Below are 21,167 nucleotides of genomic sequence, written 5' to 3'. Positions count from 1 at the left end.
ATACAACCATTATTGAATAGCTGGTCAGTTGGTATGGTTCCCATAGGGGCAGGGCTCAGTCTTTATTATTCTGCCATAATTCACATTTTAAATGAAATGCTACCCAAAGAATGAAATACACTTTGCAAGTGAAAAGAGAAAAAATAATGATTTGTGTTTATTGTAACAGTTCCTAACCTTCCTTAAGAAGAGTTTTCTCAAGTTGTATTGCGAAATTGATTTTATAATCCATAGTATAGATTTTTATATACTGATGCTGTGTTTCACCTATTTCTATTGACTCTCCATTAGCACTTTACTGTCTTTAAAAAATAAACACAAAAAAAATCAATCTTGCTAATTCATATTATGTTTAAAAATACTATTTCTAGGTAAAATTCCCTCTAGTTGACTAAAAAACACAAGGTAACTCAAGATTTTGGTTGGGGGTGGGGTGGTGATAAGTTTGCATAAGGGTGGAGAGGTTTGCATGCCTGGTGAGAGGTCTAGAGATATTTGGAATTCAGTACCTTAGAAATTTTTCTTTTTTTAAAAAAATTGTACTATGACTTTTATAATGAGGTGCCTTTGTATTAAAAAAAAAAAGCAGAGATAAAATAATTATTTGGTTTAGATATTTTAAAGTATGACTATCATTCAAAATTTGAAGAGCCATACAGCAATTAGTCACTAAATTCAGTTTCAAGCCTCCTAGAAGCCAAGGCAAAAAAGGAAAATCTATACTTCTTATTGGTCTAGTGAAGTATATAAAATCATTCAGAAAAGCAACCTGTCCTTTGGGAGGTTTTTAAAGATATAGTCAAAAAACTTGAAAACATGATGGATGCATGTTCCGAAGATCAGAGTTATTTCAAAAACCTTTCAAGACTTTCTATTTCTTTCTGCTTCTTACTCTTAATCGTCTCTCTTGTTTTGTCTTTATAATTTGGCATTCTGTATATTGGCAAAAGTGCTGCTGTCAAAGACAAGTAGAATGGCTCCTGTCTCGCTGCCTTGCTAGCACTTGAGCTATGTAGTGTTAATACCAGTGGGGAAGGCTCAACAGAAGACAGCTATGTTTAACTTCACATCAACTTTGTTAGCTTTTTTCTAATTACGTTATCAAATTCCATTAGACAAGGGTCAGGAATTAACATTTTTAGCATCAAAGATTTATATTATTTTTATGATTTAAATTATTAAAATGACATAAGTTGTTCTTAGTCACTTGTTATTATTCTCATTTGTGTTCATTGCTATGGGATCATTTTAGTAATTTTTAGTTGACCCCTTAATGCAGCTGTATGAATTATTGAATATTCTTGACCTTTCTGCTACAGTGTTTTCTAGAGAAACTTTTGATAGTGAATACACCCTGATATTAGCATTCACAGAAGATAGAAATATTTGTGCTTTTTTTGTCTTTTCAGTTGCTTTATTACAAAATACATACTTTCTTTTGGTAGATATGTTCAACAATTAGAAAGGTAGAAAGTAGAAACGAATATTCCCTTCTTCTCAATTTCTGTTTTCAAAGAAATTTTGTTTGAAGGTTTATTATTTTAGGCTTTCAAAAATATTTATGGATGGCTGAGCATAGAAATATTTATATTTGTTTTTTTATAAAAGGAGCATTAGTGTTTCAGGGAAAAAAAGCAACATTTATTTACCAGTAGCAATTTAAAATTGTTATTTACTTAACATATACTTATGTATCACTTGCTATGTTCTGTGTTCAAGTTCTCTATACTTACATTGCTCTAAGTGTGTTAAAAGTCATTAGCTGTTGGTGGGGTGTGGTGGCTCACGCCTGTAATCCCAGTACTTTGGGAGGCTGAGGCTGGTGGATCACCAGGTCAGGAGTTCGAGATCAGCCTGACCAATATGGTGAAACCCGTCTCTACTAATAGAAAAATTAGTTGGGTGTGGTGGGGTGCACCTGTAATCCTAGCTACTCAGGAGGCTGAGGGAGGACAATTGCTTGAACCTGGAAGGCGGAGGTTGCAATGAGCCGAGATCGTGCTACTGCACTCCAGCCTGGGCGACTGGGCAAGACTCCATTTAAAAAAAGAAAAAATCATTAGTTATTGTAAAACTCCTGTAAAACTAAGACACAGAGGCTTAGTCACTTGCCTTAGGTAACACAGTTAGGAAGTGGTAGAGTCAGAATTTGAATCTAGACAGCCCAGCCTCTAAGACTTCTGTCTACCAGGCTCTTGATTCCAACAACATCCCTCATCAACAAAAGAAAAACAAAATTCATCTTGGGAATTTTTCAGACATAATAACATTTTCATAGTTTAAGTCTTTATAAATCCTCCCTTAATGCATGCAGTTTTTAGAGCTACCATTTTGTCTTCTTCCTTCTAAGGTTGTCAGATAAAATAGAAGATACCAGGCCGGGTGAGGTAGCTCAGACCTATAATCCCAGCACTTGGGAAGTGAAGGTGGGTGAATCACTTGAGGTCAGGAGTTAGACCAGCGTGGCCAACATGGTGAAATCCCATCTCTACTAAAAATACAAAAATTAGCTAGTTGTGGTGGTGTGCACCTGTAATCCTGGCTACTCAGGAGGCTGTGGCAGAAGAAACGCTTTAACCTGGGAGGCAGAGGTTGCAGTGAGCCAAGATTACACCGCTGTAATCCAGCCTGGGTGACAGAGCAAGCTCCACCTGAAAAAAAAAAAAAGAAAAAAAAATACACAAACACACACACACACACGTGCATGTGCTTATATATACTAAATGTTTATATATGTGTGTGTATGTATACTAAATGTATATATACTAAAAGTATACATGTATGATAAAAGTATATCATATATGTGTGTCTGTATATATATATACTTTTTACGTATATACACACACACGTCTATGATATCTAGTTAAATTTGAATTTCTTATAAACAAATAGCTTTTTAGTATAGGTATGTCCCAAATATTGCACTTTTAACTGGCATCCTATATTTTTCTTTGCTAAATTTGACAGCCTTATTTCCTTCCCTTTGTCTTGAAACTTCTCAAAGTTAGTACCTTTACTTTCTCACCACCATTCTCTCTGTAACAGGGCTCTGTTAATCCTATTTTCTCAAAGCAGTCCATGGCCTTGTCTTAGTTCCCATATTCTCAGAACTCTTGGCCACCTTGTATAATTTTGATAGTGTAACTATATAACTTAACATCAACATTAGATACTTTTATCCTGAGACTGTAGATGAAACAGAAATTGTCTAAGGAAAATCATGACTTAAGGTGAAACTAAATGTTGAGCACCTCATCCTTCTTAAAAATTATTTTTTTCCTGATTTCTAATGTATGCTGGTTACCCTGTTTTTTGCACTTTTAACCCATTACACATTCAAATTCTCTTTACTGGCTTTGTTTTTTCTTTACTTCCTACTTATCAAATGCAGGTATTATATTTATGATTTTCTCCCAGATTTATATGTCTAGATCTGAATGCTTCCTCAAATATATTTCCAACTATCATAGTCATATTTCTGTTATGTCTCCCAGACTTTGCAAGTTGCATGTAGGTAGATACAGAATTATAATATATAGCATTTGTGTAATGCTTACTTATACCTCACATATACTGAGGTTTTTATTTTCACAACTCTATTATTATACCTATTTTACAGAAGCTGAGGCACAAAGAGGCTTAAGATGTACTTACAAGGTCACTAAGACAGCTAATGGAATTGCCAAGATTTGTCCCTTCAGTGCTGGAGAGCTTCCCAGGAGCTTTCCATCTGCTGGGTCCAGGTGCCACTTTTCAGAGTCAGACAGATCTTCCATACTCTGCTTTCTTTCTTGCACCAAGTCATAGAACCTCAGCCAGAACTTCCTTCTCCTTATGCAAGTTGCCACCATTACATAGCTCCACTCCTACCCCTTTCCCCACCTCCAACCCAGCCTGGATGGCGAAGGAGGCACAATTTCTCCTGCAATGTTCTTTCATGTTCTCCAGTACAAACAAGCATAAATATAATCTGGGGGAGGGAGTGAGGACAAATTATAATAAGAGATTACAAAAATAAACACTAAGGGAAATACAATTATTCAAAGTTTTAACTCTCATGATCTGCCCTATAATTTTTGCATGTCTTCTGATAGATAACTAACTAGAAGTCTAGTAGAAATTAGCGCTTTTGGTTTTTTGAGATGGGGTCTTGCTCTATCACCTAGGTTGCACTGCAGTGTTACAATCAGGGTTACTGCAGCCTTGACCTCCCTGGCTCAAGCTATCCTCCCACCTCAGCCTCCTGAGTAGCTGAGACTACAGGTATGCACCACCGTGCCTGGCTAATTTTTACATTTTCTGTAGAGACGGTCTTAGAGATAGTCTTATCACGTTATGCAGGCTGGTCTCGAACTCCTGGGCTCAAGTGACCGTCATGCCTTGGCCTCAGTGGTCAGATTACAGGTATGAGCCACTGCGCCCAGTCTGAATTATAAGTTGTAAATGGATGGTTTACAAAAGAGCTCAAGGCAATTTTTGGAGGTGATGGATATATTTAATACCTTGGTTATGGTGATGGCGTCATGGGTTCATGCATATGTCTTAACTCATAAAGATGCGTACCTTAAATGTGTGCCATTTTTTATATCAATGATACCTCAGTCAAACTGAAAAAAAAAAAAAAAAAAAATGGGTGAATTGTCCCTCACTAAACCTGCCCTAAAAAGTAAAAGAACGCAGTTTTCATGATCCTAATCTAAGTCTCTCACATTCTCCATAATTCAGAGTCCGCCCTTTTTTCCTGAAAGCAGCTATTATTGATGTTTGTTCATGTTACTTGAATGGATCACTATTTGTTTATTTTAAAATGATAACTGAGCATCTAATATGTGCCAGGCCATGTTCTAGATATGAAGGAAGAGTGTAGCAATGAACTGCAGAGCGTTCAGGAAGTTAACATTTCATATGGAAGACATAGGGAAAATAGGTAAACAAAGGAAACATAAGTGTTGCCTTCCTGTGGGAGAAGGAAGGGCTCTGCTACCCACCTGCAGAGGCTCCTCTCCAGTGCGTTCTCCTTCTAAGAGTCATTTTCTTCATCTGTGACATGGGAATCATTTTTGTTTCGCTTGCCACACAGGATTTTCTAAAAGAATCAAGTGAAATAAGTTCTGTGAAAAGTCCTCAAACTGTAAGAAATATGAAATTTAACATTTAAAGAAGGTTTGTGTATATTCAAAGAAAAGAAATCTTATGTTTAACTGGAAAATGTAAACAGACACATGAAATGTCCATGAATCTGGGGAAGAGTTTCCTCAGTCACATTCCTCTAACACTTGTGTCCATTTTTAGTACAGTAACGATGCTTAAGATTGTGTAACTGAATATTTCATCAGAACAATCAAGGTTACCCTTCAAAGCAGTGATAGAATTATCTTCTCCTAACTAAATATAGGTATCTTAACAAACAGAAGGGCTTCCCCATGAGCCAAATGAAATGGCCTTTATATTTGAGATACTCGCTTACTTAGAAAATAAAAAAGGAAACAATTTGCTAAATTTGCAGCTTTTCCCCCCTAGAACTTTGAGTTAAAATACTTGTGGGGAAAGATTTTTCACATGATGTATATTTAGAAAAAAGAAAAAGAATTAAGTAAAAGGTAAATTTGTATTGGTGAAAGAAGAAGGTTTGCATAGAGTTTTACAGTCTATCTCTTGGGTATGTTTAATCTTCTGAAGTTTAAAAACAATTACCTGTACCTACCTTTTCTCTTTCTTGATTCCTTTATTTAACCTTTGAATTTAGTAAAAAATGGTCTCTATTTTATTACAGTTATGAAGATTAAAGCTGACCTTTATATTTTCCTTTTTTAAATTTAAAACTTTGGTCACTTTTCTTTTTTAATAAAGATGGTCATATAAAATTGATCCACCAACAAATGATGTAGGAATTTCAGGGTCTTATTGAGATTAGTCTCTATTAATTATAAGGTACATTAATTATACTCTAAATGATAATTAGCCTATTCTCTAATCTATTGCTTATTTTCACATTGGTTTCATACTTGGCTTCCTGCATCTGTGTATTTAAGATAGAAATTTTGTTTGAAAACTAACTTTAGTAGTAAAATTTCCTACATTGCTCAGACATTTTGAAAGTGCTTTACAAGTTGCAAAAATATTATAAAGCTGTAGGGTAGTGACAGTATTCATCTTAGTCTGTTCAGTAAACGATAATAAAATAGCATGACCTGGGTGGTTTATAAACAACAGAAATTTATCTCTCACAGTTCTGGAGGTAAGGAAGTTGAAGAACAAGGAACCAGCAGATTTAGTGCCTGGTGAAGATCATGCTCCTAGAACATCATCTTTTTGCTATGACTTTGCCTGGTGGAAGCGGGGAGGGGACTCTCCTTTATTTAAGGACACTAATTTCATTCATGAGGGCAGAATGGACTTAGCCCTATCTCCTAATGTCCTTACTTGTGGGGTTAGAAGTTCAACATTTGAATTTTGGGGGAAAACAGACATTGAGACTATAGCAGCATTGTTATATATTCAATGTGTTACTTGCTAATTTTGCTCCAAGTAGCTTCCTCACTATCAAATCACTAGCTGTGCACCCATCTCATTGTTCCTCCCTGTCTCCTATCTGACTTGTCTTTTTTGAAATTCTCTTCCACTTTCCATCTTACCTCTTCATTGCCATTTTGTCTGGATCTCTGACTCCTCTTTTTTCCTGATTTAGAAATGTGGGTGGTCTCAATCATATCTATGGCTTGTCTCTGTTTTTTTTTTTTTTCACCTATACCTTTTTCTTTAGTGATCTCTTTTATTTCCTAGCACCATTTCTTAAATTATTTCATTTTACATTCTTGTCATTTATCAGTTCAAGAAACTGTGCATTGATATGTACATAAACACTACATTTATAATCTGTAGTCCCATCTTCTCTTCAAACTCTGATTTCCCACTTTCACTTGAGATCTCCTTTTGGAAAGGCTGAAATGTTCAATCTCATTTTCTCAAACGTAACCCATAATCTTTCTCCTCCAACTTGGCTAATTTTTTGGTTAACGTATTCTATTTCCAGTTCACTGGGTACTCAGGTGTTATATTTGACTCTTTCCTTTTTCTTACTCTATATCCAGTCAATCTTCAACTCCTGTGTATTCTGCTGCTAAAAGGCCAGTTTAATCTAGAAACTCTGCTAATACTTGCCTGGACTAGTTGCAATAGTCTGCTAATTGACATGCTCTTTGTAAAATCCAGTTTTTTTCTATTGGCATTATCTTATTCATGATCTATCTTCTACTTGCTTTCTGGACTTCTTTCTTATGAATTTTCTATGTTACAGCCAAACATAATTATTCATCTTTCCTTAAAACGTCCCAAACTTTGTGCCTCTTTGTTCATCCACTTCCTTTTTTCTTTAATGTGACCACCACCCCTTTACTCTGTTGAAATACCATTCATCTTCAAGCTCCAAGTCGAATATTACCACCTCCATGGAGATCATTGATTTCTTGATCTCATGATTTGTTTTCACTCAGAATTCCCACAGAAATTTGTTTCTACTGCTCTTATTTTGTAAATTTTCAAGACTTTCATTCCATATAGCCCAATGTTTTGGCTGTGTATGCCTATCATCTCCCTCACTCCTCTTGGGGGACGAGTTTTACATATTCCTATAGCCCACTATACTTAGCTCAGTGCCTTGCACGTGGTAGGCATCTGATGCACAAATGGTTGCGTGACTGAACCACTTGGCCATATAACTGAATCTTGATATTGTGCTTCTCTTAAAACGTTCATCTCCAGGCCAATTTCAGTGAACCATTCCACAGGATTTTCAGAATCATTCCTTTCTAAAGATGAAAGAGCAAGCACTCTGGAATAGTGCTCAATATTTTCTTAGACCATGTACATTGAGGTCAGAAAAGGAAACAGCTCTCTAGAGAGTTTTCAAATGTCCTTGGAGAGTGTAAAATTAATATAGGTATCTTCTGGCTTTTTAAAATTGTCTTCTGATATATGAAAAATATATATGTCTATGTGGATTAAAAATTCATCATTCAGTGGGTACTAATGGGAGCAAGACCTGTGAAGGTAAAGCTCCTGAGACAGAACAATGCAAAGCTGCAAGTGCCTTCATTGCAAAATGCTTTGCCACCTTAAGACCTGAAGCAAATAAACTTCAGTGAGAACACTTACATAAAGACACATTCACCCATTATCTCTCTTCTCTACAAGGGCAAGAAATGAATCTCAGGGTCTCTCTTGGAGCCTGATGGCTGTTTTTATCCTGAAGCGATTATTCACTTACTTGTTAAATATTGCTCCATTTTAGAATATTAAAATAATATATTTCTGGCTTTCCAAGTGATGCTGTCACTTGCATCTAATATAGAGAAAATCAGCTGTTATTGAAAAACTCCATAGAAAAGAGAGGCATGTACAAACCTTGGGAACTCAAAATACCACATGGGAACAAGAATTATGCTAATGTACAACTTACAAGAGAAAAGGAGCAAAACTGAGGCAGCAGCTGCTCTCAAACAATGATATTCAGATGAATGGCATTGAAGTATGTTTAACTTTTAGAATTGATGACTATCTTAGGTTCTTAGTCTTTCATGGATAAACTAGATATAAGAGCAGAAGTTAAACCTACCAAGATTTTTTGCACATAAAGCCCCAAGTTGCTTAGCACCTCAAAGACCTGCTGCCAAATATTCTAACTCTCACTATAATCTGATTCCTAAGGTATAATTCTGAGAACAATGAATTCTTTATCTTGTACATTTATTGCTGGAAAATAATTTCACATTTCTGAAGGGCAATTAGGTAATTCCAGAGTAAAAGTCTTAAAATATGCAATACAGAGTTATCTTCTGTTTAAAAACAGCTTTATTATAATTCACATACCGTGCAATTTACCCATTTAAAGGATATGATTCAAAAGATTTTAGTATGTTTACAGACATGTACAACCATCCCCACAGTCAACTTTAAAAGATTTCCTTTGCCTCAAAATAAAACGTGGTACGCATTAGCTATCATCACCTACCCACCCACTTCCATCTCGCCCTTCAGCCCTAAGCAATCAATAATTTACTTTCTGTCTCATATTTCCCTGTTCTGGAACTTGATAGGACTGGAATCATATGATGTGTGGATGTTTTGTGACTGAGTTGTTTTCCTTCACATAAAGTTTTCAAGGTGTGTCTGTGTTGTAGCATAGACCAATACTTTAATTCTTTTTATGATGAAATAAGATTCCGTTGTATGAGAATACCATATTTTAAAATCCATTTGTCTCTTGATAGTCATTTGTGTTTTTCTACCTTTTGGCTATTATGAATAATACTGATTTAAACATTCACGAACAAGCTTTTTTATGGACATATATTTTCATTTCTCTTGGTTATATACCTAAAAGTAGAATTGCTAGGTCATATGGTAATTCTGTGTTTAATCATCTGAAAAGCTGCCAGATTGTTTCTCAAAGTACGTAGACCATTTTACATTCCCATCAGTAGTGTATTAGCATTACGCTTTATCCTTATCCTCTTCAACACTTGGTACTGACTTTTTAATTCCAGTCAGCCTTGTGGGTATGCAGTGATATATCACTGTGATTTTGGTTTGCATTTTTTTTATGACTAAAGATGTTGACCATCTTTTCATGAGTTTATTAGCCATTTATACCCCATTCTCTGGAGAAATGTCTATTCAGCTCCTTTGTTCATTTTAAAAATTGAGTTGTTTTTATGATTGAGTTATAAAAGCTATATATTCTGCATACCAGACCCTTTTTGGGTACATAATTTGCAAATCTATTCTCCCGTTCTGTGGGTTGTCTTTTCTATTTCTTGATGGTGTTCTTTGAAGAACAACAATATTTAATATTGATGACATTCAGTTTATCTATTTTTTTCTTTTTGCTCATGCTTTTTGTTTCACCTCTAAGAATGCTTTGCCAAATCCAATATTATAAAGATTTAGACCTATGTTTTTTAAAAAAAATTGTATAGTTTTAATTCTTTCATTTAGGCTTTTGAGCCATTTCGAGTTAATTTCTATACATGATGTGAAGTGGGGATCCAACTTTATCTTTTTATATGTGATTATTGTTATCTCTTGCACCATTTGTTAAAAAAAAACAACAACTATTCTTTCCCTATTGAATGGTATTAGCACCATTATTGAAAATCAATTGATCATAGATGTATGGGTTTATTTCTGTAGTCTCAGTACCATTCCATTGATCTATATGTCCATTCTTCTGCCAATGCCACACTGTTTTGACTACTGTCACTTTGTAGTAAGTTTTGAAATCTGAATTCTCCAACCTTATTTTTTTTAAGGATTATTTTTGCTATTTTTGGCCCCTTGCAATTTCATGTGAATTTTAGTATTAATTGTTAATTTCTACAAAGAAATCAGCTGGGGGCTGGAGTCAATGGCTCACACCTGTAATCCCAGCACTCTGGGATGCTGAGGCAGGTGGATCACAGAGTCAGGAGTTCAAGACCAGCTGGGCCAATATGGTGAAACTCCGTCTCTGCTAAAGATACAAAAATTAGCCAGGCATGGTAGCAGGTGCCTGTAATCCCAGCTACCTGGGAAGCTGAGGCAGGAGAATCACTTGAACCTTGGAGGCAGAGGTTGCAGTGAGCCAAGATTGCGCCATTGCATTCTAGCCTGGGTGACAGAGCAAGACTCTGTCTCAAATAAAAAGAAGAAGAAACCAGCTGGGATGCTGGTAAAGATTGTGTTGAATCTATGTATCAGTTTGAGGAATATTACTATCTGAACAATGTTGTCTTCTGATCTATGAACCTAAAAGTTTATTCATTATTTGGTTTCCTTTACTTTCAACAATGTTTTGTAGGGTTCAGAGTATAAGTTTTGTACATCTTTTATTCAATTTCATTATATAAGTATTTTATTCTTTATAAAGCTATTGTGAGTGGAATTGTTTTCTCAATTTCTTTTTCAGATTGTTTGCTGCGAGCGTATGGAAGTAGAACTGGCTTTTGTGTATTGATCTTGTGTCCTGCAACCAACCTTGTTAAACTAATCTATTGATTCCAATAGTTTTTAGTGGATTATTTAGGATTTTCTAAGTACAAGGTCATATAATTTGTGGATAGAGATAGTTTACTTCTATTCCAATCTGTATTCCTTTTATTTCTTTTTCTTGCCTAGTTACCTTAGCTTAAATCTTTAGTACAAATATTGAATAGAAGTGGCAAGATCAAATATTCTTGTCTCATTTTTTATCTAAAGGGTGAAAGTATCCAATCTTTTACCATTAAGTATAATGTTAGCTATGGGGTTTTTTTAAACAGATATTCCTAGCTTGTTGAGAGTTTTTATTACAAAAAATGTTGGATTTTGTTAAATGTTTTCTCTATATCTGTTGAGATGATCTTATGGTTTTTCCTTTTCATTCTATTGACATTAATTGATTTCAGGATACTAAACTATACAACATTTTACATTAACTGACCTCAGGATTTTTTTCTTTTGATATGATGTTTTATATTAATTAATTTCAGAACATTATATTAAATTAATCTTTTATCCTTGGGAAAAATTCCACTTGATCATGGAACATAAATCTTTTTATATATTTTGGATATATTGTGGACTTTTCAATGAGTTTCATCTACTCTATAGAGTATACTTATATTCTTTACAGCGTAAGAAGTGCAACAGAAACACAGGCATCACACTAAAGGTTCGGCATATTTATCACAGTGCATTAGTACTATTTGTTGGCTTGACTGCTGACCAATATTGAAAATACTTGGCTTCTTTAAGGATTACTCACTCATCATAAGACAGTTTACTGCATCCTCATCAATCCAAACTCCAAACATACATTTGAGTAAAAAAGCCCAACCAGCTCCTTGCTCTTATAAATACTAGATGCTCTGTATATATTTGCAGACTAATTAATTGATAGACAATGGGTTCTGAGACATGCAGGCAACTCACATGTGATGTCTGATATATTGAGCACATTTGTAGGCTGTCCGTACAGAAGAGTATCAGACTACCATCAAGTGGTAGGCTGGGAGAGCCAGCTCAGGAAGTTGGAAGAGGAGCAAGGTAGGCATGTCATGTTCAGGAAACATAGCTCCAAGGCTCCTGAGTGGTAGTTTTATTGTGAGCTGAAGTCAGAAAGGGGATATAAAAACATGAAACATGATGTTATTTTAACTGCTAAAAGAGAACATGATAGATGCCTTTCTCTGAGTTTCCATGTGGCCTGTGCAGGCCTCAATCATAACACTTGCTGATTTAGTTGCCAGCCCCCATCACTGGAAAGTCTGCATATCAAAAGTGTTTGGGATAGAAAAAGTATGCAATATTTGCTTGTTGAATGAGTAAATAGTAAGCTGACTGATCCATCTGATGGGTGACAATGGTGGTCATAATAGCTTTGGGCAAATAAAGCATAGCAACTCTCAGGAAAAGAGGTGAAGACTTTTTAAAAAGATTTAAAAATAGCAATAGCTACTATAATCAAATAGTAGATTTTGATGTATTTGGCTTTAGCAGAAGTATAATTTATCCCCTCGATCAGAATTCTTGAACAACATAGACAATGACATTTTATACTCCAAGGGCCAAGCTTCCAAGCTCATGATTCTTCTCCCTCTCTCATTTCTAGAAAACAGCAATAATCAACTCTCATCAAATCTGCAAAAAAACAGTTTTTCCAAGGTAAAAGAACACACAGAGATCAGGATTAAAGAAAGGATCTTTCTGTCTTCCATTAGTTCGCTACATTTTTAAAGCATCTTCAGTTACATTTCCTAGAATTTAAAAAAGTATTATGCTAAGTATAAAAATCGACTGCAAATTGGATTCTAATTTTCAAAACATTAAAATATGCATTCCAGAAGCAAAGAAATATAGTCTATCTGTTTTCACTTTTCGGCTCATGATATCCCACTAAAAAATCAAATAGCATTTTAAACATGTGTTTAATGTGGTGTGTTTTTTCTGTTATGTCATATCAAGATGACAATGAGGTACTTTAATGATAATACTGATGATCGCAGTACTTTTTAAATCTCGCTTGGATACTTAACCAACAGGGCTTAACTTGTGAGTAAATAGATGTCTGATTATATCTATGCAAACCAATTGCAATTATTCTTGTCCTTCAGATAATAAGGTCTTCCCAGCTTTGTGTAGTTTCAAAGGAAATAATTTTGGTCTTTTAAACACAATAACCAGCGGGCAGAAATGAGAACAACAGCATTTAAATTCCCATAGAAAATAGTATCTCTGCTACAGGGAGGGGTCCTTACAAGCAGGGAAAGATAGATGTGGCTTTCAATGTACTTTTCTCTGCCTTAAATTCTTGGTTCTCACAGCCTCTCTTGGTTTCATAGTTGATTTCATTTAGAAAAACCAATAGATGGGAAGGACTTTTATCCTCTAAATGTACTGCCTAGCTTGAAAACAGTGATATGTACAAGGTGTTTTTCTTTCACCCATTGACAGTCTAAAATCTAGTGTAGTAGACACGAAATTTAAGGCATTTGAAAATCTGGTGAAATTTTTAGAGTATCTGACCTCACGCTCACATATTGAATGAAAGAGATGTTCTAGCTAATCTTCTTTAAGGTCCTATTCACTTAATGGAAATGCTTAGCTGCATAATTGCTTTGAGCCTATTGCCATTCCAAATAGAAAATATAATAATCTAATGGTATTGTCTCTATAAGCGAATGAGAATTTCAGGAGTGGCTGTTGGTGCCACCCATGTGATCCAGAGAGGTTAATGCAGTTAAAGTTATTTCACAGTCCATTAAGGAGCTTACGGTGACCTCACGACCTTTGCGCCAACAACACGGAATCCATTATCATCACAATGGAGGAGCTGTGGGTTCGGCTGACTTGACAATGGGCCCGGGAAATCCCAAGTTAGTACTTAGTTTAAAAAAATGCACTTTTCTTTCTGCTTCTTGGGTATGGCTATTAATATGCCCTCCTATAATTTGTAACATTAACATTGCTGAAGGTACAGAAAAGGACATTGAAATGAAGATGTCAAAACTGCTGACTTAGTTCAGTGCATGATAATATTGGCTATGTATTGAAGTAGTAGGTATCTAACAGCAAAATCAAGATGAAGAAAGTCAAGGAACTCAGTTAATGATAAATTATCACAGGTTGTGAGATTCATTTAGGCAAATAATAGCTTTTCTCTATTTTTTAATGTTACCTCCTATCCTGAGATTTAATTTATGATTTAGAAAGAAACGAATACTTTTAAATTGACAATAAGAATGTTAAGAATGTAATTCATCAAAACTACATTGAGTTACTTTATGAAAATCCAAATTTCAGAGGAATGTGACAGATTGTATTTTTTCAAGCACATCTCACTATGGCAAATAATGCCACTAGACAGACATTAATTGTTTGTCTTTCTTCTGTATGTAATTGGGTGAAAGATACCACTGTCACTTTTTAAATAGATTTAAGGCATGGGGTTAAAAATAAAGATTTTTATGAGAGTACTGGTTAATAGGAAAGTGTTAATTAGCATTTTTGCTCTCCAAGATGAACTTTACTACACAGGAGTCTACTGTGGAGAAAATAACAAATATTAAAATGAAAATTAGATTTTGCAGTACAGGTAGTTTCTATCAATAGAAAAGAAATACTAGGTCAAATCATTCTTATGCCAAAAAAATTAAACAAGATCATTTATAGATGTAAAGGTAAAATTGTAAACACAGGCTGCGAAAGAGCCATTTATATTCCCAGAACCCAAAAAGAAATTATTTTAAAATAATTTAAGGAAGGCATTTAAATGTAATTAAAGAATCTAGCAGAACATTTCAAAGATAGTTATTGCTGATGGTAGTTAACATATCTTCCCCCATTTAAACACAATAAGGTTTCAGCATTTATTATAGTTCCAAGTGCCTGTAATATAATCACACTAAAGCTGAGATCTCCAGTTAATTTTCAGGAACACATTGTGATGATGGCTTTTTATGGTTTGCTGTCTGAGAAAATAATTTTTTAAAAAGTTTCTCCTACTTCTGATGATTCAGAAGAAAAGAACATGATCAAACAGTATTTTCTAAACAGTTCCAGTTGAGATCTGTTTTATTTAAGAAAAAATGTTCAAACGATATATTAAATTTAGTGTTTGAATTTGGTGTTAAAATCTACCGGTTAAGATTTAGAATTAAAATAAAAGTATCTTCCTGTAGTTTTACATTAAGTTGAATAAATATAACTCAGAAATAATATATGTAAAAAGTAGGTATGTAATCATTTATTATTAAAGAAGTTTACAGAGGCTATAGTTACCAACCAGTAAGCCTGCAGTGATGCTGTTTCTAAAAGAGGATTTAACAGTATTTGGCTTTTGAATTTTTCCATTGTTATTATAATTTTGAAATAATTAAGACCAACTGGGACTTATTTTAAAAAGTCATTGAATTTAATTCTGTAATTCATTACATAACTTACAAAAGAAAAATAGCCAGATAATATACTTTCATTATTTGCTCTAATTCATTAACCTAAAACGTCTTACAAGATATTTGCAGTAGTTGGAATATGTATTTTTTATTGATAAACTCTAGACGATATGTTTTAAGTGTTTTTTTCTCAGTGAATATTTGTTTTAATGATTAATTGTCATTGTAATACATTTTCTGTATCTTATTCCTTAAATGAGCATCTTATTCCTTAAATGAGCCAGAATTTCAGACAAGAACAGTATGAGAAACTGGCAAATAGAAAAGCAACCACTATAAGTAGTTTTAAAAGAGTACATATTTTAAAGGTGAAGAAATAATACAGAGTAACCATGGGTCAGAATTTTCCGTGTGCAAACTATGACAAATTTTGATGGAGTTCTAAGCCGTAATATATAAAAGTTTCTCCACAATTTGCAATATATAATATTAAATACCACTTAAAATACATTTAGAGATATAATGTATCTGACACCAAAAACGGATGTAACTACTGGACATGACTTTCTTTCAGGCTTACTGATAAGTATCATTATTATTGCTATCAGCACACATCAGAAACTGAAGGTTTAAGCATTGCACTTGATTTTCTTTAACTTTTCTTAAAATTATTGCTGGTTCTGACAGTTCTGTTGTCTGAGGGCTTTGTTTACAAGGGTACCTCTTCTATCAAGAATTCTCTCTTTATAGAAGAATTAATAAAAGAAAAGAAAAAAAACCTCAAAACTCTGGCAAAATATAAAACATTATTCTTAAAGGAGAAATGTGTAGCTCCAAGCTCTAGTGAGACAGAGCAAATTTGCTATGTAAAGATGCCTCTATTTGACTAAAGGGAAAGTTATCGCTCAGAGGCTGGCATAAAGCGTGAAAATAGAAATGCTGCTTCCAAAGTGAATCTCAGACTTCAGTAGCCAAAAATAAACTGGTTCTTGGCTGAAAGACATAAGTGCAATTGTGAAATTGATATCCCTCCTTGGCGGAGTCCCAGACAATATGTTGCCTTTCGGGGGCTGATCAACGTGATTGATGTGATCTGTGAAAGCCAGGGGGGTGCTCCCCTTTAATCAAACCCACCGTCCTCGACAGAGAGGCAGCTGTGGACTAACAAGTTCTTCAGGCTTTCTCCCTCCAGGTCTCCTTAGAAATCTGACAGCCCAGAAGGAGAAAAAGGTGGCAAAATAGCTGCAAACCAAACGCCACCCTGGAAAAGAAAAGGAGAGAAAAGAATGAAAAGATCAGCTATTGATTGAGACATAAGATGGCAGCAATTGAACAGTATATTGCCTTTCAAAGAGAAATTCAGACTTCACTTTTAATGCCGTAACAAACTTACTAAAGACATGCAGCTAGGGTGTTGGTTTTTTTTCCTTCTAAAAAGCTAGATTTTTCTGCTTCCATCCTTAGTAATAATCAGGGTCATAGGATCAACACTCCTGTTTTTTTATTTCCCTCTTCAGCTTTCACGTTTGCATCATAGATTTTAGAGTTGTACTAATCTGTCCTCCACAAAAGACATGCAAAAGATAAAGTCCCATGGAGAAAAATAACCTAAAATTCTTCAGGGAGTAACATTAAGTTTACAGACGTGCTGTGGTTATCAGTGTGGTAAATATTAAACATCATGTCCCTAATCTTGTAATCACTTAACTTATCACTTGTTCAGACACTTCTCTGTTGCTATAAATGAAGGCATAGGAATATCAGATTGGAGCTTTTGCATTTCCTGTGGTAAATGTTTCTAAACCTATAACAAATTGGCACTGTTCATTTCTTCTATAGCTATTGTATGACCCAAATTGATTCTAGCTTAAAAGATGAACACCTGGGTATAATCTATTTTTTCAGGGTTTTCTTTAACGTTGAAAGGCTTCCAAATTGGTTAACCTTAGCACACTTCCTTGCACTGTTGTCCTATTCTCACATAATATTCTGGTGCCAGATTGTCAGCTAATTATGTCACAAGCAATCAACTAACAAAGCACAGCCATTCTCGCCTGGAGAATGAACCTTGTTTCAGAGTTACTCCAAGGAAAAAATAGGTTCTTTCATTAAAGAAATCTGGAGCAAGAGTTTTATTTAACTCTACATTCCATTTCAACACTGCTATTTCTGCGATGCTGTGGGGATGTTGATTGCTGGTTATTTCTTAAGCAGCTGCATTGGGGGAACACCCTGGAGCTCCATGAAGCCCCTGGTTCATCACGAAGTGTAAATGGGAAGATGCACAACTATTTGGTAAAACTCTATTATGTCAGTTTCTAAAATGAAAACCAACAAGTCATCTTCCTCCAAAAGGTCATTTTTGGCTTAATCTCTTTGAAGAATTACCTCTGGTAAAGACCAGGTATGAAGCAAAAATACAGCAAATTGTTAATGATGTGTTTTAATGGAGATGAGATTTAGCATAGACATGCAAACTAAGAGAATACCGAGAAATCACTGACAGTAGAAAAGTGAATTTGTGATAGAAGTGTGGAGTTGTCTGGATATGTTTCTAAGAGTAGATAAAATTACGTCTAAGTGCCTAACAGACAGCCTGGCATGGCCCTCAATAAAGACTAGTTCTCAGGGTTAGGCGCTGTGGCTCTCACTTGTAATCCTCAGCACTTTGGGAGGTTGAGGCGGGCAGAGATCGCCTGAGTTCAGGAGTTCGAGGCCAGCCTAGTCAACATGGTGAAACCCTGTCTCTACTAGAAATACAAAAATTAGCCAGGCATGGTGGTACATGCCTGTAATCCCAGCTACTCGGGAGGCTGAGACAGGAGAACTACTTGAACCCAGGAGGCAGAGGTTGCAGTGAGTCGAGATTGGGCTGCTGCACTCCTGCCTGGGCAATAGAGTGACAGTCCATCTCGGGGGAGGGGGGCGGGGACTAGTTCTCCTTTTTGTGCAGGCAAACTTTAAAATTAGTTCTCAATTTTTGAGCACATGGCCGCTTGTAGGTAGAGAGACCTAGCCAAGTGATACAACAATAAAGAGCCTGTGTGGATGAAACATTTACTAAGAATAAATGATTTATGTTAGTACACATCTTTCTTTTCATCTATTAAGGCTTTACTGGTATTCATTATCTATTAAATAAAATAATCATAATTTAATGTGAACATATTTTAAAATCCTACTGGGAAGAGAAAACTAACACACAAGAAGAAACTGGATAAAATATTACAGTACATAATTAAGTGATATACTTTATAGCATGAATAATAAAATGCAATAGGAATTCAAAAAATAGGAAAATTTGCTCATGGCTTCTTCTTGAGGTTCTTGGGTCGTTCCTCAGAGTTACAAAGCCAAGAAGAGCTTTTGGGTTCTTGGTTACTAGCAAATGGGAGAATAATCTCTTGGAATGCTGACCAGTCCAATACTTTGCTCTGACAATAAAAATGTGAAACTTGGCGGACACAGTGGCTCACACCTATAATCCCAGCACTTTGGGAGGCCAAGGCAGGTGGATCACCTGAGGTCAAGAATTCAAGACCAGCCTGGCCAACATGATGAAACCCCATTTCTACTAAAAAATACATACACACACACACACACACACACACACACATTGTATATATATACACATACACATATATGTTATATATATTATATACATATATATATTAGCCAGATGTGGTGACAGGTGCCTGTAATCCCAGCTACTTGGGAGGCCGAGGCAGAAGAATCTCTTGAATCTGGGAGGCAGAGGTTGCAGTGAGCCAAGGTCACACCACTGCACTCCAGTCTGGGCAAAAAGAGTGAAACTCTGTCTCAAAATAAATAAATACATAAACAAAAATGTAAAACTTTAAATCCTGATAATTAAGATTAGACTCAAAATAAAGGTTTTAGGTACCATGACCACTAAGATCCCAGAGACTGAAAGTATAGCTCCTGTAACTCCAATGGGTACTATTAATACTTGTTATAGGGACACTACTTACTATTCTCATAAATTTCTTTAATTGTATTGATTTAAATAGAAAAAAACATTTTAAGGTGAAACCTTAAAAACTACCAAACTCCTAAGAGTATTAATGAGATATTCCTTAAAAATAATGACGAAGAGAAAAAAAAATTGTTTGGAATGTATGTAATGCCTTTATTTTTAGTAAGAGATGCTGCATTTTCATCAAGTGTAACAGAAAACACCTTCGTCCAAAAGGTTTTTCATTTTATAACAGATGATTCTGGGAAAATAAAATCTTAGCTTGAGACATGAGTAGATATGCAGGAATACTGCTGAAAAGGATGCAATTTTCACAGTATTTCACAAGCTGAATCTAATTCAACTCTGCAGCATCTTTTACAAGACCATGATCTTGAAAGCACAAATAGGAGAAGAAACCAAAGAAATAATTCAGTAACCCTCTCATTATATTGACAATGATCAAAACTGAGTGTCAAGGCCTTTATGTATGGATAAACTAAAATGATAAGTAATTCCTAGGAGGGCCACAAATACATAAAAGGTGTTAAAATTAGGCATAAGGCAAAATTTAAGAAGTTTGAGTTTCCTGGCTTGGTGAAGTGATTTGTGATTAATATTCTGGGATATAAGAAGTTATAAGACATTAAAAATGTGATCATATATTTCCAATTTCCACCACCAAGAAAGGAAAAAGAGTGGGTAAGTTTAAAATGCATGAAGGGGATGGAGGTTAGAAATTCTGAAGATGGCCTGGACAGGGAAGATTATACTGAAATTTATAACTTGAAAAAGTCTGAAACTGTTTTCCCTGGAGATTTTTGAAAATAGAGGAGAGATGATGTATTTTGGTTCAGAATGATTTTAATGCCATTCTGTCTAGAGTCAAAGGAAGAGGTGACTAAAAATGCCCTATCCTGGCTTTGAAAACAAGATTATTATGAAATCAGCCTACATTATTCCAGTAAAATAATATCAACAGGAAAAAACAATTTGATTTTTGTTGCTAGAAAAGTGGGCTAGATTTAATTTTTCTAAGTTGCACACTCTATGGTAAATTTGCTTCTAAGGCCTCCCCCGGCCCATTCCCTTGTCCCCCCAAAATAAAAGCAATCAGCATATTCATAAGCACTATGTGCAGACCTTCACCTACTTATTGGGTCTGTGACTGGGGAGCCTTACTTAGGTGGGTTTTTATCTTCATGGGGATCTTGAGGTTTTGCTGTTTAGAAGGAAACAGGAATTCTAAGACATGAAAGTAGTGTAATTATTCCTATTTTAGGATGAGTTTTGGGACTTTTTAGGCATTATAGATTTTTATTCTTGTATTTATTCTTTTTTGGTAACAGGAGAGAAGCAAAATATATGTAAAGTAGTAGTTTATAATCATATTCAATTGGAGGCTGGGAATCTTTAAATAAAAAAATTTCAAAGTTATATAACCTGTATAAGGCAGCAATTATATTTTAGTGCCTCTTTGAGAAGTACATAGAAAACAATGTACAACACATAGACTTTTAAATTAATTTTTTAAAAGCATTATTAGTCACTATCTTTACATACACATGGAAAATGGTGTTTTGTCTTCACCTTATAGGCAATGCCTGGTACACATGGACTGACAGAAACTCTTCAGGGGTCCTCAAGGACCCCTTGCCCTTGGGTTAGAAACTTCTCTTCTAAATAAGTGACACTCATTCTTTTTGGCATTTTCCCTCTTAGCATGCAACATTATCATCAATGGAGAAGAAAATCTGTTTTTAGGGTGAACTCAAATTCGA

The 21,167-nt window shown here is 35.0% G+C and overlaps 1 long non-coding RNA gene across 1 annotated transcript; it reads right to left on the bottom strand.

Annotated features, from left to right (window-relative positions):
• Window positions 1–3,257: 3,257 nt before the first annotated feature.
• LOC116558614 lies at window positions 3,258–16,659 on the bottom strand. Its single transcript, XR_004272094.1, has 3 exons — window positions 16,545–16,659; window positions 11,950–12,125; window positions 3,258–3,970 (listed from the first exon to the last, which is right to left on the bottom strand). It is a non-coding gene; the product is annotated as an uncharacterized LOC116558614 (long non-coding RNA).
• Between the last annotated feature and the right edge of the window lie 4,508 nt (window positions 16,660–21,167).

The sequence above is a fragment of the Sapajus apella genome, unplaced genomic scaffold, assembly GCF_009761245.1.
Source record: "Sapajus apella isolate SASKATOON/1434 unplaced genomic scaffold, GSC_monkey_1.0 scaffold22, whole genome shotgun sequence".
NCBI lineage: Eukaryota > Metazoa > Chordata > Mammalia > Primates > Cebidae > Sapajus > Sapajus apella.
The sequence above is the reverse complement of the archived record's forward strand: the minus strand, read 5'-3'. Positions and strand labels throughout refer to the sequence as shown.